The sequence below is a fragment of the Triticum urartu genome, chromosome 5A (assembly GCF_056163025.1).
Source record: "Triticum urartu cultivar PI428250 chromosome 5A, HENAU_Tu73, whole genome shotgun sequence".
Lineage (NCBI taxonomy): Eukaryota > Viridiplantae > Streptophyta > Magnoliopsida > Poales > Poaceae > Triticum > Triticum urartu.
Genome location: NC_141877.1, coordinates 497,358,071 through 497,378,745, shown reverse-complemented (window position 1 = coordinate 497,378,745; position 20,675 = coordinate 497,358,071). Strand labels below are relative to the sequence as shown.

Sequence of the window (20,675 nt, the reverse complement as noted above, 5' to 3'; positions counted from 1 at the left end):
CGACATGGAGATGAAACCATGATCCAAAACCCACGATGTGCATAACCGCATCGAAAGTGAGATCGTGCACTCCTTTGCCGCTACCCCGCCCTTAAATTTAGACTTCTGCCACGGCCTTCTTACCCACAAACAACCGAAATCGCCATTGCGCTCCCACTCATTGTTCCCCACAAAATACTAGGTTGGAGGAGGAAGAACTTCTCCAGGCCATGGGATTCATCAAGGAATTCATGGAGGTGCAACCCCATGGCAACACCAGGTTGCACGTGATCCACACCAACGACTTGCACAAGGCGGCGACCACCATCGAGCAGTACGAGCGACACCTCCAGTTCGAGTGCCACAAGATCGCCGGATTTCATGTGGAGTACACCAACGATGATGGCAATGATCAGAAACCCGCCCTCGTCCAGCTCTCCGTCGGCAAGAATCATCTGGTGCTGCTCTTCCAACTGAGCGCCACCGACAAGAACTGCACCAAGTTCAACAACTTCCTCGCCAACCCCAGGTACACGTTTGTTGGCTTCTCCATCGATGGTGACATAGACATGCTCGGCTGCGTCGGACTGGAGATCGCCAACTTCGTTGACATCCAGAAGGAATGGAGGGTTCCTACAGATACCAAGCCTCTAGACTCCCTTGGGGACGCCTCAGGCATCCTCGTCCATGACTACTACAACGACATGAAGAAGAAGCTGACCAACGCAGAACACGGGCGCTGGGCGTGCATCCCCTGTCCATGAGGCACATTGACTATGCGGCAAAGGATGCTTATGCTGCGTACGAGATATGGAGCCGCCTCACCATCACCTAGGAAGGGCTCCGCCGGGCAAAACTCAAGAAGGAGCAGTCCAGGAAGCACGGTAGGTCCTGGGGCGACTATGACTACTGAAGAAGGTGGTCCCGGCCTAGAAAAGTATCTACAAGATTGCTCATGCCATTCTAGATTTCTCATTAGATTTGCTTTCTCTCAAGATTGTCGTTTGCTTGTTATAAATTTAGGTTTGCTTGTGTCGCAGTTAACCTTGTAGTTTTCTTGCAATTTACATATCTTTTGAACAAGTTTATTTCCAGTGCAATGTTGGAGTTATCTATTAGTAGAATATATTGCAGTGCACTGAAAAATATAAACACAGTATATATAGTATACGATTAGCGTAACGCACAGAGCAGGTACACATAGCAGTCCACAAAAAGGACGAGCATGCAGTGCACTAGTATCTTTGTGGATGCACCGTGGAATTTTAGGGACAACAATTAAAGAATGTTCTTAAATGCAGTGCACAATGTTCTAACAAAGCATTGCACACACGGTATGAAAAACGTTCGTATGGATCACTTTGGTAAACATTTTGAATACAGAGGTACTTACGTGCTTCTTCTCCTTGGAGAACCGTGTTCTACGTCTGTGTCCCTCAGGCAAAAACACTACGAAAAACAGAGGCACGGTTGTCCGTCAATGACACGTACAACCATGCCCCAACTGCTTAAAACACCATAGAGGCACTTCTGTGCCTCCACTCCTAAGGGGACTGTGTGTAACTTAGCTTCACGTCTGTTTACGCAACATTCTCGACGTCAACCCGAAGCTTCACCTTGTCGCTGATAAGTTCATTAATGAGGCCGAATGCCTTCTAAAACACATGGAGCTCATAGGCCATGACCCCCCGCAATGGAAACGTGTCAATGAAATCTTCTTGAAAACAAAGGCACAACTTCACGTGCATGCATCACGAGCCTTCTGTAACGCCCCAGATATAACTTGCCCAATTTGTACTCCAACTTTTGCCGTTTCCGGCGTCAAGTTATATTTATTTTCTCGGGTTCGGGTCTTTGTCTCCGTGTGTTGTTTTCATTGTCATGCATCTCATGTCATGTCATCATGTGCATTGCATTTGCATACGTGTTCGTCTCATGCATTCGAGCATTTTCCCCGTTGTCCGTTTTGCATTCCGGTGCTTCGTTCTCCTCCGGTGGTCATTTCTAGCTTTCTTTCGTGTGTGGGGTTTAAACAATTCCGGATTGGACCGAGACTTGTCAAGCGGCCTTGGTTTCCTACCGGTAGACCGCTTGTCAAGTTTCGTATCAATTGGACTTCGTTTGATACTCCAACGGTTAACCGAGGGACCGAAAAGGCCTCGTGTGTGTTGCAGCCCAACACCCCTCCAATTTGGCCCAAAACCCACCAAACTCTGCTCCTTGTCCTAGAGCGTTCGATCACGATCGCGTGGCCAAAAACCGCACCTCATTTGGACTCTCCTAGCTCCACTTATGCCTATAAATAGATCCCTCCACGAAATCCCGGATCTCCACTCCCCCCTAACCCTAATTTTTCCAGATGCGCCGCTCCTCGCGCCGGCCGGACATTGTCCGACCCGGCCGGACGCGTCCGCCGCCGCCGCCCGCCCACTCGCAGAGCGACATTTGGCAAGTCGCCACCCTCCTCCGCCGCGGCCCGCCAGGCCCGGGGACGGCCCCCGCGGCCCAGCCGCCTCGCCCCGCCGCCTGGTGCCTCCCGCCGCCCGCTCCCAGCCGTGCCGCCGCCGCCCGCCTCTTCCCCGACTCCGGCAGCCGGCGCCGCCGCCCGTGCCTCCACGCCGCCATCGCCGCCCGCCGCGCGCCGGCCGGCCGCGCCTCGCCCCGCCTGCGGCCGCCGCCTCCTCCACCGGCGTCCTTCGGCCTCCTCCACCCCGGCCTCTCCTTCCCCGCGGCAAGTCCGGCGAGCTACTGTTCCGGCGAGCCTCGTTCTGCATGCATCTCAGATCTGAGATCTGGAAAACCCTAACGGTTGACTTTTCTCTCCCGAACCCTGATTTTTGTGCATACTTTGACCGGCCGTATCTCCACATCCGTAGCTCCGTTTTGGACATATAGTATATCAAAATGTTCGTCTCGACGAGTACATCATTTCATACCATTGCATCATTTTCATTTGAGCTCATATTGATGCCCGAAATTCTGTTAGAAGGAGGCTTCGTGAGTAAATTGTCAGATCTGCTAGTTCATCTTAGACTTTTGTCATTTTTGCCATGATTATTGTGTGCATGATATGCCTGTGAGTCCTTCATATGTTTTGTTAAGGATTTTGTCTTCTTTCCAGAGGTGCAACCCATGCATTTTTAGGATGTGTGTGGCGACTTGTGCAAGCTTGCAAAGTGAGGCACCCGGTAGATCTGTTTTCAGAGACTTGGTAGTTTTCACAAAGTCTGGGATTATTTAGTTCATGATGCCATATGTTCTGCTTGTTTCCTAGTGATCCGTGCCTCTTTTGAGGATGATCAGTAAAGGAGTTTTGTTAATCATGTTATGCTCTATCCATCCATGTCTTTGTTTGCAATTATGGAGCATTCTAGCTTGAGTAAATCGAGCTCTACTTTTGCTTCGTTGTGATTCTGGGCAGATCATCAACTCGTTTGCGATTTTGCCGATGTTATTGTAGTTGATCCGTGCATGATATGCCTTTGTTCTTGCCATGTCTAGCTAGAATTTTATTCCTTCTTAATGTATGTATGCTTTCCTTGCCATGACTTGCACCGTGGTGAGTGCATCGATCTTGTTTACATGCCTTCGTGAGTTATATTTCAGCATGTCTCAGTTTTCACTAAGTCTGAAAACTGATTGTGTTTGAGCTATGTTCGTGTGCTTGTTAGTATATTTTGTGATCCCTTTTGGCCCCAGGTCACTTTGGGACTTTTGTTAAGCTTGTTGAGTAGCTCCATGCCATGCTCTTCGTTGTCATAATCAGGTCATGTATCATGTTGTTTTGCTGCTCCGAATAGAGCTTCATGATCTGAAATTTTAGACTAGTGTTAATTTCACTAAGTCTGAAATCTGTTTTGCATTTGCGTTTTTTCCATGCTTGTTTGAACCCCATAATGGATGAATTGGCCGTAGCTCAGTGCTAGTCTTTTGTTAAGAATCTTGTGTGCATCCCTGCCATGTATTTTGTTGTCATGTTTGGTGGCTGTAGCATGTTTATTTCGTTGCATTTAGATGCCTACTTGCTGTAAATCGCAGACCGGAGTCATTCTTAAAACGCTTGCCATTTCCAAACTGTAACTCCGATTCCGGCGTTCTTTATATCGTTTTTAAGAGATTTCATCTCATCTTTCCAGTGGCACCCTTGTAATTCCAAGTTGAGGCCAGGTTCATGCATTTCCTGTCACCTCTTGCATTTTGCATCCTGCATCGCATCCCGCATAGCATATCATCATTTCATCATATTGCTTGGTCTTGCACGTGGTTGATTGTATCCTTGTTGCTTGTTTGTCTTGTTGGGTAGACCCGGGAGACGAGTTCTCTAACGAGGAGCCCGTTGAGTTTGCTTTTGAGGATCCAGTCAACTCTGACAACTGTGCAGGCAAGATGATCATACCCTCGAAATCACTACTATCTTTGCTATGCTAGTTTGCTCGCTCTTGCTATGCCAATGCTATGATGCCTACCTTTTGCTTGTCAGGCTCCCAATTGCCATGTTGAAACTCTAACCCACCATGTCCTAGAAAACCGTTGATTGGCTATGTTACCGCTTGCTTAGCCCCTCTTATAGCATTGCTAGTTGCAAGTGAAGATTGGAGGCCGTTCCTTGTTGGAACATCATTTATTTACTTGTTGGGATATCATTACATTGCCATGTTATCTTAATGCATCTATATACTTGGAAAAGGGTGGAAGGCTCGGCCTCTCGCCTAGTGTTTTGTTTCACTCTTGCCGCCCTAGTTTCCGTCATATCGGTGTTATGTTCCCGGATTTTGCGTTCCTTACGCGGTTGGGTTATAATGGGAACCCCTTGATATTTCGCCTTGATTAAAGCTTGTCCAGCAATGCCCAACCTTGGTTTTACCATTTGCCACCTAGCCTTTTCTTTCCCTTGGGTTCTGCAGACTCAAGGGTCATCTTATTTTAACCCCCCCGGGCCAGTGCTCCTCTGAGTGTTGGTCCAAACCGTCAGCCGCCGGTGGCTACCAGGGGCAACTCTAGGCTGGCCTACCGGAAGTTTAGACAATCTGAGTGTGCCCTGAGAAAGAGATATGTGCAGCTCCTATCGGGATTTGTCGGCACATTCGGGTGGTGTTGCTGGTCTTGTTTTAACCTGTCGAAGTGTCTTGAGTTACCGAGATACCGTGTCGCATGTTGGGTTCTCTTTTATTTTGGCGCCGTAGTCGGGCCATGAGTGTTTTGGATGATGTAATGTTATTTATGTCCTTGTTTGACGTGGCGAGTGTAAGCCAACTATGTTCTTCCCTTTTATTATTACATTACATGGGATGTTTGTGAAGATTGCCTAACTTGCGACATATGCCTTCAATATGATTATGTCTCTAAGTCGTGCCTCGACACGTGGGAGCTATAGTCGCATCGAGGGTGTTATAAGTTGGTAATCAGAGCCTTCCCCGACCTTAGGAGCCCCATTGCTTGATCGTTTTTAGCAGCCGAGTTGTGTCTAGAAAAATGTTTTGAGTCATTTAGGAATTATATATTGGAGAGTTTAGGAATTCTTTTCACTTCCCAGTCTCCTCATCGCTCTGGTAAGGCATCCTGACGTAGAGTTTTGACTCTTCTCTTCTCAAATTTCACTAAAAAAAAATTTAGGATCACGCGAGTATCTTGGAATCGTTCCGATGGCTTATGATGAGAACATTGTCTTGGTGCCTCCTGTCAGGGGTTTAGTGGAAGTGTCCCGGGGAGTTGAGCTCTGAGGTGTTGTCATCATAATTTTATCGTTGCAATTCTGGAATACTTGAGATATGTTTGCCGACATCAAAAATCTCTTTTATGCAGTTCGTTGGTGAGATAACCTCGACGCCACCCAGTACTGGGGCGGGAGTTCGGGAGTATCGCCATAACTTGTATAACGGATGCTTTTCGAAGGTTGAGGTAGATGGTTTCCGAAGTTATCTTGGTTATGTGTTGAAGGATGGATACAGCTGGATGTAGGTATTGCTAGTTTGGGTGAGATATTATGCTTCCCCTGTATCCCCAACACCTGATTGCATAACCGGAAAGGTTCGGGAGTTTCATAGGTGGGAATTCTAGTAGCTCTAGTTCTTCTTCCACGAATATTGGTTTGAGATTGGGATTTCTTACCGAGTATTCGTTCTTGATCCGTACCTTGTTGATTTATTTCTCTACCTTAATTCTACGTGGCTTCTCAATTTATGGATATGTGACCATTTGAAGAGGAGTGCATTCGTTCATTTTGTTTGGATATGAAGACTATATGTTGCAATTTTCATTCCATTGGATTCAGCTTCAATATTAATCTGTCAATGTGCTAATGGTGGTCAACCTCTTCAGGATGGCTCCTCCAACGCGCACGACTCCGAATCCTGATCCGCCACCACCTCCACCTCCTCCAGAGGCATGGCAAGCTGTGATGGCCGCAACCAATGCAAACACACAGCTGATCATGCAAATTCTCCAAGAGCACAATCAAGGCAGTCAAGGGAATCAAGGCAGCAATCAGAGTCACTTTGCTACACTCAACCAGTTCCTTGCTAACGGGCCAAAGACTTTCAGCAATTGTGTTGAGGCAACCGATGCTGACGATTGGCTTGTGGATCTGTGTAAGCATTTCGAGTGCAGCAACGTCAGGCCTGAGGACTTTGTGAAGTTTGCTTCCTTCCAACTCAAAGATCAAGCTGCAGAATGGTTCCAGCAGTACAAGGATTCCAGAGGTGGACGTGTTATCACTTGGGATGATTTCCGTCGAGATTTCCGAGCTCATCATATTCTGCAGAGCGTGGTTGAAAGCAAGCGTGAGGAATTCCGCAATCTGAAGCAAGGCTCTTTGTCTGTCTATGACTACAACAAATTGTTCCAGAAGCTTGCCCGCTTTGCCAAGCAGGACGTCCCTGATGAGAAGAGCATGATATATCAGTTCAGGGGTGGTCTCAGAGAAGATATTTAGCTCGCTCTTGCTCTCTTTGAGCCCTTGAGATACGATGAGTTCTACAACATGGCACTGAAGCAAGAGGCTGCTCAGTTGAGGTGTGATGCTTCCAGGAAGCGAGTCAGAGATGTTACTCCTTCTTCCTCTACTCAAGTGGCCAAGCAGCAGAAGTTTTGGCTTCCTCCTCCTCCGTTCCGTCAGCCGTATCAGCAGAAGAGTAAAGGTGGCAGTGGTTCTTCCCACTCACCCAACCCTGGCTTTCAGAACAAGACTTCGTCTCAAGCTCCAAGATCGAGTGCTCCGTATCACCGTCCGCTTTCAGAGGTCACGTGCAACAAGTGCCAATAGAAGGGTCACTATGCCAACAAGTGTTTCAACCAGAGGCGTCTTCCTCCTCCTCCTCCTATCAGATCGGCAAGTACAGTTGTGGTCAAGCATAACCCCAAGTACGCCAAGGTCAATATGGTGAATGCAGCCAAGGCAGAGGACTCGTCAGATGTGATTATGGGTAACCTTCCTGTTAACGATGTTCCTGCAAAAGTTCTTTTTGACACGGGTGCATCGCATTGCTTCATTTACAGACCTTTTGCATCTAAGCATGGCTGGTTTTCTCAAGTTATGCATAAGCCATTAGCAGTCGTCTCTCCGGGTAGATGCTTGCTTGCTAACTACGAAGTTCTAGATATTTCTATCTCGATGGGTGATTTCAAGTTTCTGGCTTCTCCAATGATCCTTGGTAACTCAGATATTGATCTTATTCTCGGAATGGATTGGCTTTCTAAGCACAAGGCTCAGCTTGATTGTGCAGCCAGGCAGATTCAATTGACTCATTCGTCTGAGGATATAATTGTCTTTGCCGCTCGGGATAATACTATCCGTCTGTTTTCTCTCAATGAGAAGGGTGAATTGGATGCCATCTCTCAAATTCCAGTCGTTTGCGAATATCAAGACGTCTTTCCAGAAGAGCTCCCAGGAATGCCTCTGCACCGGCCAGTTGAATTTGTTATTGAACTTGAGCCTGGCACGGAACCTGTGTGCAAACGTCCTTACAAGCTCGGACCTGAAGAGTTGAAGGAGCTGAAGAAGCAACTTGATGAGCAAGAAAGAATGGGTCTCATCCGGCCTAGTTCTTCTCCGTGGGGTTGTGGTGTTCTTTTTGTGAAGAAGAAGGATGGAACGGACCGACTTTGTGTTGATTACCGTCCGGTGAACAAGAAGACCATATAGAACAAATACCCACTTCCCAACATCAATGAGCTGTTCGAACAACTCAAAGGTGCCCAAGTATTCTCCAAGCTTGATCTCCGTATGGGTTATCACCAGATTCGCATTCGTGAAGAAGATATTCCCAAGACAGCATTCAGAACAAGCTTTGGTTCATATGAATACACTGTCATGTCTTTTGGCCTCGCCAATGCTCCCCCGACGTTCTCTCGCATGATGAACTTCATCTTCAACGCCTACACCAATGACTTTGTTTTGGTCTATCTCGACGACATTCTGGTTTTCTCCAAGAACAAGGAAGATCATGCCAAACACTTGCGTTTGGTGCTTGATAAGCTCAGAGAACATCAGTTCTACGCCAAGTTCTCCAAGTGTGAATTTTGGCTCGATGAGGTTCTTTATCTTGGCCATATCATCTCTGCCAAGGGCATTGCCGTGAATCCTGAGAAGGTGTCTACTATTGTGAATTGGGAACCTCCTCAGAATGTGAAGCAACTCCGCAGTTTTCTCGGTCTCACAAGCTATTGCCGAAGATTCATTGAAAACTTTTCCAAGATCGTGAAGCCTCTCTCAAATCTTCTTCAGAAGCACGTCAAGTACGTTTGGTCTCCGGAGTGTGATATTGCTTTCAACACTTTGAAAGAGAAATTGATCACTGCTCCAGTTCTGACTCCGCCTGATGAATCCAAGCCGTACGAGGTCTTTTGTGATGCCTCTCTCCAAGGTCTTGGCGCAGTATTGATGCAAGAGAAGAAAGTTGTTGCTTATACCTCTCACCAGTTGAAGCCTAATGAGAAGAACTACCCCACTCATGATCTCGAGTTGGCGGCAGTTGTGCATGCTCTTTTGACTTGGAGACATCTTCTATTGGGAAGAAAAATGGACATTTTCACTGATCACAAGAGTCTCAAGTACATCTTCACTCAGCCTAATCTCAACCTAAGGCAAACTCGATGGGTCGAAATGATTCAAGAGTATAATCCGAGTATTGAGTATACTCCAGGCAAGGCCAATGTGATTGCTGACGCTTTGAGCAGAAAGGCCTACTGCAACAGTCTGATTCTCAAGCCTTATCAACCCGAGCTTTGTGAAGCTTTCCGCAAACTTAATCTGCAAGTTGTTCCTCAAGGTTTCCTCGCCAACCTTCAAGTCTCTCCTACCTTTGAAGACCAGATTCGCCAAGCCCAGCTTCTTGATGCTATGGTGAAAAAGGTGAAGATTGGGATTGCCAAGAGTCAGTCCAAGTACAAGTGCTACCGCCTTGATGACAAGGACACTCTCTTCTTCGAGGATCGTATTGTTGTTCCCAAAGGTGACCTCCGTAAAGTGATCATGAACGAGGCTCACAATTCTCTCCTCTCCATCCACCCTAGGAGTACGAAGATGTATCAGGACCTCAAGCAGGCTTATTGGTGGACTCGAATGAAGCGCGAGATTGCTCAATTCGTGAATGAGTGTGATGTCTGCAGAAGAGTGAAGGCAGAACACCAAAGGCCAGCTGGTCTCCTCCAACCTCTTGCCATTCCAGAATGGAAGTTTGACCACATTGAAATGGACTTCGTGACTGGGTTTCCAAAGTCCAAGCGTGGCAATGATGCTATATTCGTTTTCATCGACAAGCTCACCAAAGTGGCTCACTTTCTGCCTATCAAAGAGTCGATCACTACAGCTCAATTGGCGGAACTCTATACCTCCCGCATTGTCTCTCTGCACGGTATTCCTCAAGTGATCTCTTCAGACCGTGGCAGCATCTTTACCTCGAAGTTTTGGGATTATTTTCAGAAGGCCATGGGCACTAACATCCGCTTCAGCACTGCTTTCCATCCTCAAACAAGCGGTCAAGTCGAGCGTGTCAACCAGATTCTTGAAGATATGCTCAGGGCTTGTGTGATCTCCTTCGGCATGAAGTGGGAGGATTGTCTTCCTTATGCTGAATTCTCCTACAACAACAATTTTCAAGCAAGTTCGGGCAAGGCCCCTTTTGAAATTCTGTATGGTAGGAAGTGTCGTACCCCTCTCAACTGGTCTGAAACCGGTGAACGTCAGCTTTTGGGTAATGACTTAATCACAGAAGCAGAAGAAATGTGCAAAGTCATTCGTAATAACCTCAAAGCAGCCCAATCCCGCCAGAAGAGCTACTATGATAGTAAGCACCGTGATTTGGCTTTCGAGATCGGAGATCATGTTTACCTCCGTGTCTCTCCTATGAAAGGTACTCGTCGCTTCGGTATCAAAGGGAAGCTTGCCCTAGATACGTGGGACCTTTCAAGATCGTCAGCAAGAGAGGCGACCTCGCCTATCAACTCGAGCTTCCTTCAAACTTTGCAAATGTTCATGACGTGTTCCATGTCTCTCAGCTTCGAAAGTGCTTCAAGACTCCTGACCGCACCGTCAACTTCGAGGACATTGAGCTCCAAGAAGATCTCTCTTATCGTGAGCACCCAGTTGCTATTCTGGAAGAGACTGAACGCAAGACTCGCAACAAGTCAATCAAATTTCTCAAAGTCAAGTGGTCACACCATTCCGACCGTGAAGCTACCTGGGAACGCGAGGATCACCTCCCTTCTGAGTACCCGGAGTTCTTTCAGTCCTAGATCTCGGTACGAGATCTTTTCGTAGTGGAGTGTTCTAACGCCCCAGATATAACTTGCCCAATTTGTACTCCAACTCTTGCCGTTTCCAGCGTCAAGTTATATTTATTTTCTCGGGTTCAGGTCTTTGTCTCCGTGTGTTGTTTTCGTTGTCATGCATCTCATGTCATGTCATCATGTGCATTGCATTTGCATACGTGTTCGTCTCATGCATTCGAGCATTTTCCCCGTTGTCCGTTTTGCATTCCGGCGCTTCGTTCTCCTCCGGTGGTCATTTCTAGCTTTCTTCCGTGTGTGGGGTTTAAACATTTCCGGATTGGACTGAGACTTGTCAAGCGGCCTTGGTTTCCTACCGGTAGACCGCCTGTCAAGTTTCGTATCAATTGGACTTCATTTGATACTCCAACGGTTAACCGAGGGACCGAAAAGGCCTCGTGTGTGTTGCAGCCCAACACCCCTCCAATTTGGCCCAAAACCCACCAAACTCTGCTCCTTGTCCTAGAGCGTTCGATCACGATCGCGTGGCCGAAAACCGCACCTCATTTGGACTCTCCTAGCTCCACTTATGCCTATAAATAGATCCCTCCACGAAATCCCGCATCTCCACTCCCCCCTAACCCTAATTTTTCCAGATCCGCCGCTCCTCGCGCCGGCCGGACATTGTCCGACCTGGCCGGACGCGTCCGCCGCCGCCGCCCGCCCACTCGCAGGGCGACACGTGGCAAGTCGCCACCCTCCTCCGCCGTGGCCCGCCAGGCCCGGGGACGGCCCAAGCGGCCCAGCCGCCTCGCCCCGCCGCCTGGTGCCTCCCGCCGCCCGCTCCCAGCCGCGCCGCCGCCGCCCGCCTCTTCCCCGACTCCGGCAGCCGGCGCCGCCGCCCGCGCCTCCATGCCGCCATCGCCACCCGCCGCGCGCCGGCCGGCCGTGCCTCGCCCCGCCCGCGGCCGCCGCCTCCTCCACCGGCGTCCTTCGGCCTCCTCCACCCCGGCCTCTCCTTCCCCGCGGCAAGTCCGGTGACGAAACTCCGGCGAGCTACTGTTCCGGCAAGCCTCGTTCCGCGTGCATCTCAGATCTGAGATCTGGAAAACCCTAACGGTTGACTTTTCTCTCCCGAACCCTGATTTTTGTGCATACTTTGACCGGCCGTATCTCCGCATTCGTAGCTCCGTTTTGGACATATAGTATATCAAAATGTTCGCCTCGACGAGTACATCATTTCATTCCATTGCATCATTTTCATTTGAGCTCATCTTGACGCCCGAAATGCTGTTAGAAGGAGGCTTCGTGAGTAAATTGTCAGATATGCTAGTTCATCTTAGACTTGTCATTTTTGCCATGATTATTGTGTGCATGATATGCCTGTGAGTCCTTCATATGTTTTGTTAAGGATTTTGTCTTCTTTCCAGAGGTGCAACCCATGCATTTTTAGGATGTGTGTGGCGACTTGTGCAAGCTTGCAAAGTGAGGCACCCGGTAGATCTGTTTTCAGAGACTTGCCATGTTGAAACTCTAACCCACCATGTCCTAGCAAACCGTTGATTGGCTATGTTACCGCTTGTTGAGCCCCTCTTATAGCGTTGCTAGTTGCAGGTGAAGATTGGAGGCCGTTCCTTGTTGGAACATCATTTATTTACTTGTTGGGATATCATTACATTGCCATGTTATCTTAATGCATCTATATACTTGGAAAAGGGTGGAAGGCTCGGCCTCTCGCCTAGTGTTTTGTTCCACTCTTGCCGCCCTAGTTTCCGTCATATCGGTGTTATGTTCCCGGATTTTGCGTTCCTTACGCGGTTGGGTTATAATGGGAACCCCTTGATATTTCGCCTTGATTAAAGCTTGTCCAGCAATGCCCAACCTTGGTTTTACCATTTGCCATCTAGCCTTTTCTTTCCCTTGGGTTCTGCAGACTCAAGGGTCATCTTATTTTAACCCCCCCCCCCCCGGGCCAATGCTCCTCTGAGTGTTGGTCCAAACCGTCAGCCGCCGGTGGCTACCAGGGGCAACTCTGGGCTGGCCTACCGGAAGTTTAGACAATCTGAGAGTGCCCTGAGAAAGTGTATGTGCAGCTCCTATCGGGATTTGTCGGCACATTCGGGCGGTGTTTCTGGTCTTGTTTTAACCTGTCGAAGTGTCTTGAGTTACCGAGATACCGTGTCGCATGTTGGGTTCTCTTTTATTTTGGCGCCATAGTCGGGCCAAGAGTGTTTTGGATGATGTAATGTTATTTATGTTCTTGTTTGACGTGGCGAGTGTAAGCCTACTATGTTCTTCCCTTTTATTATTACATTACATGGGATGTTTGTGAAGATTGCCTAACTTGCGACATATGCCTTCAATGCGATTATGTCTCTAAGTCGTGCCTCGACACGTGGGAGCTATAGTCGCATCGAGGGTGTTATACCTTCGCATCCGTACCTCCCTTCGAATCATGTCCGTGCCTCCAGTCTGTCACCTGCGTGTCTCTACCTCAGGTAAAATCGTACCTCTCTCATGTGTAACATGTTAAGAAAGTTGTTGACAACAAAAACATCAGAAAACCGAGCCTTACGTCCACCCTGCTAACACTAAATGTGACGTCAGCAAAAACGCAGAGCATTACGTCAGAACCTGGTCGTAAGGCATGGTCGTTATTCTTGTTGAGTGCCCCTCTTAGCATTACCTCTCTTGTCTTGTCAAATTATCGTTAAAAGAATTCGAAACCATATTGAAATCTAACCATATTGAAATCTCTAGAATCAAATATGTGCCCCAGTTGAGACATTCATTTTGTACTTGAAACTATAATTTATAATAAAACAATACAATGTGATAAAACATACGCCTTCCTTCCGAAATACGGTACTTGAAACTGCAATTTGTAATAAAACATACGCCTTCCATCGCAAATTAAATGGCTCAACTTTGTACTAACCAGTACAATGTGAATTGTACTGTCTGGTACAAAGTTAGTACCAAGTTGAGACATTTATTTTGGGACGGGGTAGTACTACTTAAGAACAAAACACAATTGCTTGACATGTAAACGTAACTGTCTGCATTCAAACACTTTATAATTCAACCGTTAGAGGCATACAAAACATGGAAAGCACAAAAACCATGCAAAGCAAACATCTACGAACAAAACTACACTACTCCTCGTCGTCGGAGATGTCCACTATCTCCATTCTGACATCGATGTCGTCGGCCTCCACCTCCTGCTTCGCATCCAGCTCATCGAAGAGCGCATCGGTCTTTGCATGTTCTTCCTAGAGGAAGCGCCGGTTGGACTCCACGTACACCTCGTCTTGGATGGACTCCAGGATAGCGGTCTACTCTGCCATCAAGGCCGCCTCACCGAGATAGAACTCCGCCTCGTCTTCCTCGTCATCCCCCTCCTCGTCGTCCTCGTCATCCCCCTCCTCATCGTCCTTGTCATCTTCATCATCCCCCTCCTCGTCGTCCTCGTCATCTTCATCATCTCCTTCCTCGTCGTCCTCATCATCCTTGTCCTCCCCTTCCTCGTCTTCCTCGTCATCCTCATCACCCCCTCCTATTCCTCCACCTCTTCCTCCATCACGCCTCCCCCCACTGGATCAACTCCCTGCATGAGCTCCGACGCGTCCCCCTCCCCTTCCTCCACCTCCCCAATCTCCTTCGGCTCGGGGGGGTCCAGAGACATGCCCGCTGTGACCCGAGCAGCGCGCCTCGAACAAATGTCCTCCTGCTACTGGAAGCAGTGCTCGAGAGTAAGCATGGCGTAAGTAGTTTTCTTGTGTCGAACCATGGCGGGGGTGGTCACAAGCAAAAAGAGGAAGATGGATGATTTCCTAGGGTTGCCGGCAAAAAGAGGGAGAAGCAGGATGATGTCTAGTGGTGTCGGACGACGCTCGGCTTAAATAACTGGTCCTTGACTTCGGGCGAGGAGCCAGAATGGTGCCACGTGGCGTTCACTTCGCCACCGAATGAGACAGCCGTCGGTCCTTTTGGCTTCTGCAGCGCTGGCACGTGGCGTTCACTCTATTCAATACCTCGACCTCCTCCAGAGCGGCATCACCGGAGGAGACGACCATCGGACCACTGGGTTTTCGGAGCGACACCACGCGGCGTTCACACCCGAATACGAGGAGACGCCCGTCGAACCATTGGGTTTCCACAATAAACGCACGAATGTGACTCTGAGTAACGCATAACTGTGCCTCTCTGGGCTTCGTGGAGGCTCCACCACCGCGCCACCTCAGCTGCCTGCCTGCCTACATGGCGCCGCATGCATCGCTGGCCAGGGCGCGTGTCGAAGCTTGGAGGAGCGGCGACGGACAGGACGGGCCCCGCCCCCGTCCCCGATAAAGTGAAGGGACACCTAAGCCTTGCATTAAATGTGCTTTGTCCTGTAATACCAGCGATAAGCTCGTGACGCTGTAGCACTTTCCACCTCCTGTGTGCCATTGTGGCAGCCCCTTTCGCCTATACAAGGAGGCCCATGGCACATGGGAGAAGGATTCAACTTTTTTGGAGCTCGTTACACTCCGTAGCTAGCTCAAGAACTCAGAATACATCCACCAAAGCAGGACTAGGGTTTTACACATCCTCGCGGCCCGAACCTGGGTAAACGAACCGCGTGCTCTCTGTTAGATCCGCTCTTCTCTCAACCCCGCGCCCCGCAACCGCAGTAGGAATTCTTGTGATCCCATAGGTGTCGTTTTCCACCGACATCCTTGGCGCGCCAGGTAGGGGGCGCGTTTGTGAGAATCTGGTCTAGTAGTTAGCCTAGCGGTTCTTCGTCGCCATGGCCCCTAAGAAGAAGACGGCCACGGCGATCGGCTCGTTGGGGGTCGAACGGCCCGTGCCGGTGCGGACGAGCAGCGGACCGGTCGCGGATAGGACTCGGGCCACGGCCCGCGAACACCAACACCACCCAGGCAGTAGGAGCCTGGCGAGCGGCGTCGTTCATGCACCAGACGATCGGCCCCACGCCGCCGGATCCAAAGACGGAGCTGGGCCCCCTGCCGGCGGCGCGTGGCCCTCCGAGGGTGTCGTTGCGCCGACTCCGGGCGGTGCGGCGACCTCCAGGACGCATACACCGGCGACCACCGCGCGTACTTCCCATGGTGTGCGCACCGAAAAGCGTCACCACGGTTGTGACCCTGGGCACCGCCGTGGGAAGAGCCCTATGCGTCGTCAGGAAGACGAAGGAGTTCAACACGCTCGCCAAAGCACTGGTGAAAATGGCACGCAGCCGCTGGGTCATGACAGAGCTCCTTCTAACATAGTTAGAAGTCGAAGTGCGCTGCGATCCACTCAGCTGTCACCGCCACCCACGCCAGTGGAAGCCTTGGCGCGCGCACAGCTGCTCCTCGACTTCCCTCCTGCTACGGAGAAGCTCGATGAGTGGAGGGCCACCATCCGGAGCCTCGTCACCGTCGCGAACAAAGACGATCCACGACCGGCGGGGCCCTCGGGTCGGCGCTCCACCGAGCCACCACATGCTGGCGCTGGGAGGACCGGAGGAGCTGCGGCCATGGTGCACTCTCCTCCTCCTCGCCAGCCGCCGCGGACGTCGGCCCGTCGCGACGACGCTGGTGATAACATCTCCATAGCGTCGTCCGATCCACGGACCCTCCGCGACCAGCGCTCACGAAGACACTCGAACCACCGTCGAGCGCCGGCGCGAAACGCGCCGCCAGTCGGACAAGCGGGCAGGACCCACTACGGCCACCCAGCGCCGGGGGGCCCCGGCGGCCTACCTTACGAGGTGGGCTGACTGGCTTTTACCCGTGAGCTGAGGCAATTCCAGTGGCTGTCCCACCGCACGTTCAAGCCCGACGTCAGCGAGAAGTACACCGGCAAGACCCATCCGTCCAAGTTCCTCAGCATCTACACCATCGCGATGCAGGCCGCTGGGGCTCGCGATGACAAGGTGCTTGCCAACTACTTCCCGCTGGCACTCAAGCCTAATGTAATGTCTTGGTTGATGCACTTGCCGGTGGACTCCATCTCTTCCTGGTCAGATCTGTGCCATGAGTTCGTTGGCGCCTTCACAGGAGGCCACCAAGCTCATGGCCAGGCCAGTGATCTGCATATCATCCCCAGAAGGAAGGGGAGACCCTGCGCAAGTACATCCAGAGATTCAGCCGGGTGCAGTACAACATCCCCGACGTTCATCCCGCCGTTGTGATTAGCGCGTTCCATCAGAACGTGCGCAATCACAAGATGCGCGAGGAGCTGGCGATGACCAAGGTTAAGGATGTGGCCAAGCTCTACGTTCTGGCCGACAAGTGCGCCCGGGCTGAGGAGGGAAGGAAGTACCCCGGCGAAGACGCCGGCGCGGAAACCGACTCTACCGATGAGGACGTCGCCGCCCCGACGAAGAAGGCCGGCGTCGCAACAGGAAACGCAAAGGCAAGGCCGTGCTTGCCGTTGAGGGATCTGACGATACCGGTGCCGGCAAGAAGGTCAAGGCAGACACCCTCGGCAAGGAGGTTGCCGGGTGTGCCGCCTGCCGGGCCTTGGTGGCTACCGACAAGCCAGGAAGCTCCGGCAAGCAATACTGCAAGATCCACCGCACCAAGGGCCACGATCTCCAGAACTGCCGACAAGTCGAGCTGCTTGCTGAGAAGCAAAAGGCTGAGTACGAAAGGCGGGAGAATGAGAAGGACCAGGATGGTGATGAGGGATCCGGCAAGAAGCGTGGCGGCCAAGGAGGCCGCCCCGGCAAGGACAACCAGCAAGAGAGGCCCTCCCGGGGCCGCGACAAGAAACAAGAAGACGACGATCATGACGAGGACGACGAGTCTGGTGAGCAAGGGTTCCAGAAGGCTACGGAGGCCATGTGAGACGATGGCGGCGCCTCGCTGCATACCTCTCACTGCCAGCTCAAGCAGTGGGCGCGAGAGGTTACAGCAACAGAGCCGTCGTTCGACGCTCAGAAGCCACTAAAGTGGTCTAGCACGCCGCTCATCTTTGACGCCAAGGACCACCCTGATCGCACTACTGCAGTCGAGTGTTTGCCGTTGTTGGTTTCGCCAACAATACGCAACCTCAGGGTGAACAAGATCTTGGTTGACGGCGGGTCCGGCCTAAACCTGATCTCCCCTGTCGTGATCAAAAGGTTGCAAATCCCTGACGGAGACCTCGAGGAAATGGGCACGTTTCAGGGGTTCAATCCGGGGAGAAGCCAGCCAAAGGGAAATGTCACACTGCCCATGACATTTGGAGGAGAGTTGAACTACCAGACGGAGAGGATCGTCTTCGACGTGGCCGAGATCCGCTTACCCTACAACGGGATCCTCGGCCGCTCGGCACTAGCCAAGTTCATGGCGGCATCACACTACGCCTACAACATGCTAAAGATGCCCGGGCCATTGACCATCATATCCGTCCCCTCCGACAAGAAGGACGCGCTGATCTGCGCCGACCAACTCTACCGGGAAGCAGTTGCAGCAGCTACCGTCAAGGCACCTGCTCCTACCGCCGAATGCCCGGGAGGAAAGAAGGAGCCCGGCAAGACCTCTCGCACCCACTCTGGCAAGCGCACCTCCTCGGAGTGTTGTGCTACCGTTGAGAACGTGCCAGAGAGCTCTGCCGACAAGAGCAAGAGATCCAGAGCCGAGCCGCCACAGACCAAGAAGGTGCCCATCACGGAGGACGGCACGGGAGGGGCCTTCATCATAGGCTCCGCCCTCAACAGCAAATAGGAAGGTGAGCTTGTCACCTTCCTGCGGGCGAATGTCGACGTGTTTGCATGGCAAGCGTCCGACATCCCCAGTGTTCCCAGGGAGGTGATTGAGCACCACCTAGTTGTCTGCCCCCACGCGCGGCCCATCAAGCAGAAGGTCAGAAAGCAGGCTCTGGAGAGGCAGGAGTTCATCACAGAGGAGATCAGGAAGTTAGAAGCGGCAGGTTTGGTGAGAGGGATGCTCCATCCGATGTGGTTGGCCAATCCGGTAGTGGTGCGCAAGGCGAATGGGAAGTGGAGGCTGTGTATTGATTACACAGTTATCAATAAGGCTTGTCCTAAGGACCCCTTCCCATTGACGCACATCGACCAAATTGTTGACTCCATGGCCGGGTGTGATCTGTTATCATTCCTCGATGCCTACTCAGGCTACCACCAAATCTTCATGACAAGAGAGGATGAAGAGAAGACAGCATTCATCACCCCATGTGGTACGTATTGCTTTTTACGGATGCCTTTCGGGTTGAAGAGTGCTGGCTCAACGTTTGCAAGAGCAGTCCAAATTGGTTTTGAACCTCAGCTCCATAGAAATATGGAGGCCTACATGGATGACATAGTGGTCAAAACCAAGGACGGGTCGACTCTTGTGCAACATCTAGAAGAGACATTTGCCACCCTGCGCAAGTCAACCTCAAGTTGAACCCTGAGAAGTGCATCTTCGGCATCCCATCTGGCAAGCTTCTCGGGTTCTTCGTGTCACAGCGCGGGATCGAGGCAAACCCAGACAAGATCAAGGCTATTGAACAGATCGAGGTGCCCAAGCGGATCAAGGATGTGCGTCGGCTCACCGGTTGCATTACCGCCATGAGCCGGTTCATCTCCAAGTCCGTCGAGCGCGCCCTCCCCTTTTTCAAGATCTTGAAAAAGGCGGGCCCAATAGAGTGGACCCCAGAAGCCGAGGCCGCACTGCAGGACCTGAAGAAATACCTTTCCTCCACGCCAATACTAGTTGCGCCTAAACCACAAGAGCCGTTACTACTGTATTTGGCAGCGACGAATCAAGTGGTCAGCGCCGCACTGGTGGCACAGAGGGAGGTCAACGAGGAGGCAGCAATGGTGGCAGAACTAGCGGATGGCAAGCCGAAGATTCCCCCAGCAGGGCCTGGTGCCGACAAGGTGCGACCCCCGGCAGAGTCTGGTGCCACCAAGGCGATGCCCGCGTGGTCGAGTGAAGTGGTGCCCAAGAAAAAGATGATGCAGCACCCGGTTTACTTTGTCAGCTCCCTCTTGCATGGGGCTAGGTCAAGGTATTCTAGTGTGCAAAAATTGTTCTTCGGCCTCCTTATGGCCTCGAGGAAACTGCGTCACTACTTCCAGGCCCACGAGATCACTGTCGTCACCCGCCTCCCGTTGCAACGGATACTGCACAACCCGGACGCAACCGGAAGGATTGTGGAATGGGCCTTGGAGTTGTCAAGCTTCGGCTTAAAGTTTGAGAGTACCTCGACAATTCAGAGAAGAGTCTTGGCGGAGTTCATCACGGAATGGACCTCGATGTCTGACGAAGAAATCTAGGAGACTACTCTCCCCGGCAAGGAAGCAGACCGCAAACTGGATCATGTACTTTGATGGAGCCTTCTCGCTGCAAGGCGCCGGTGCTGGTGTGCTGCTCGTCGCACCCACCGGAGAGCACCTCAAGTACGTGATCCAGATGCACTTCCCCAGGGAGATGTCCACCAATAACACCGCCGAGTACGAGGGATTGCTTGCCGGTCTCAGGATCGCGGCAGACCTCGGGGTTAAGAAGCTCATCGTCAGGGGTGACTCGCAGCTCGTTGTCAGGCAGGTCAACAAAGATTATCAGAGCCCACTGATGGAAGCATACGTAGATGAGGTGAGGAAGTTGGAGGAACGCTTTGACAGTATCCAGGCGGAGCACGTCCCCCGAGCGGAGAACGACATCGCCGATTACCTATCAAAGCGTGCCGCATTCAAGCTACCTGTGGAACCAGGTACCTTTTTGCTCCGGCTAACTCAACCATCCGTCGATCCATCAGTAGGGCAGAGCAAGCGGAGAAAATTAGGTCCCGGCAAGTACTTTCCTACCGAGCCCCCCGGGGCTGCCGGCAAGGGTGCTGCCGCGGACGCTGAGCCTGCCCAAGAGCAACTGGCTCCGGCGGGGCGTCAGGCCCTGGCCGTAGAGACAGCCGCTCCCATGGCGGAAGAGATGCCTTTGGTCCTTGCCGTTGAGCCTCAGGCTCCGGCATGGGCGCAGCATACCATCCAATTCCTCCAAATAGGGGAGCTTCCTGAG

General features: G+C 51.4%; 2 pseudogenes; both read left to right on the top strand.

The window, feature by feature from the left end:
- Positions 1-209: 209 nt before the first annotated feature.
- LOC125555380 (uncharacterized) lies at positions 210-892 on the top strand (annotated as a pseudogene).
- A 16,621-nt stretch (positions 893-17,513) lies between these two features.
- On the top strand, positions 17,514-18,380 carry LOC147972249 (uncharacterized; annotated as a pseudogene).
- The last annotated feature ends 2,295 nt before the right edge of the window (positions 18,381-20,675 follow it).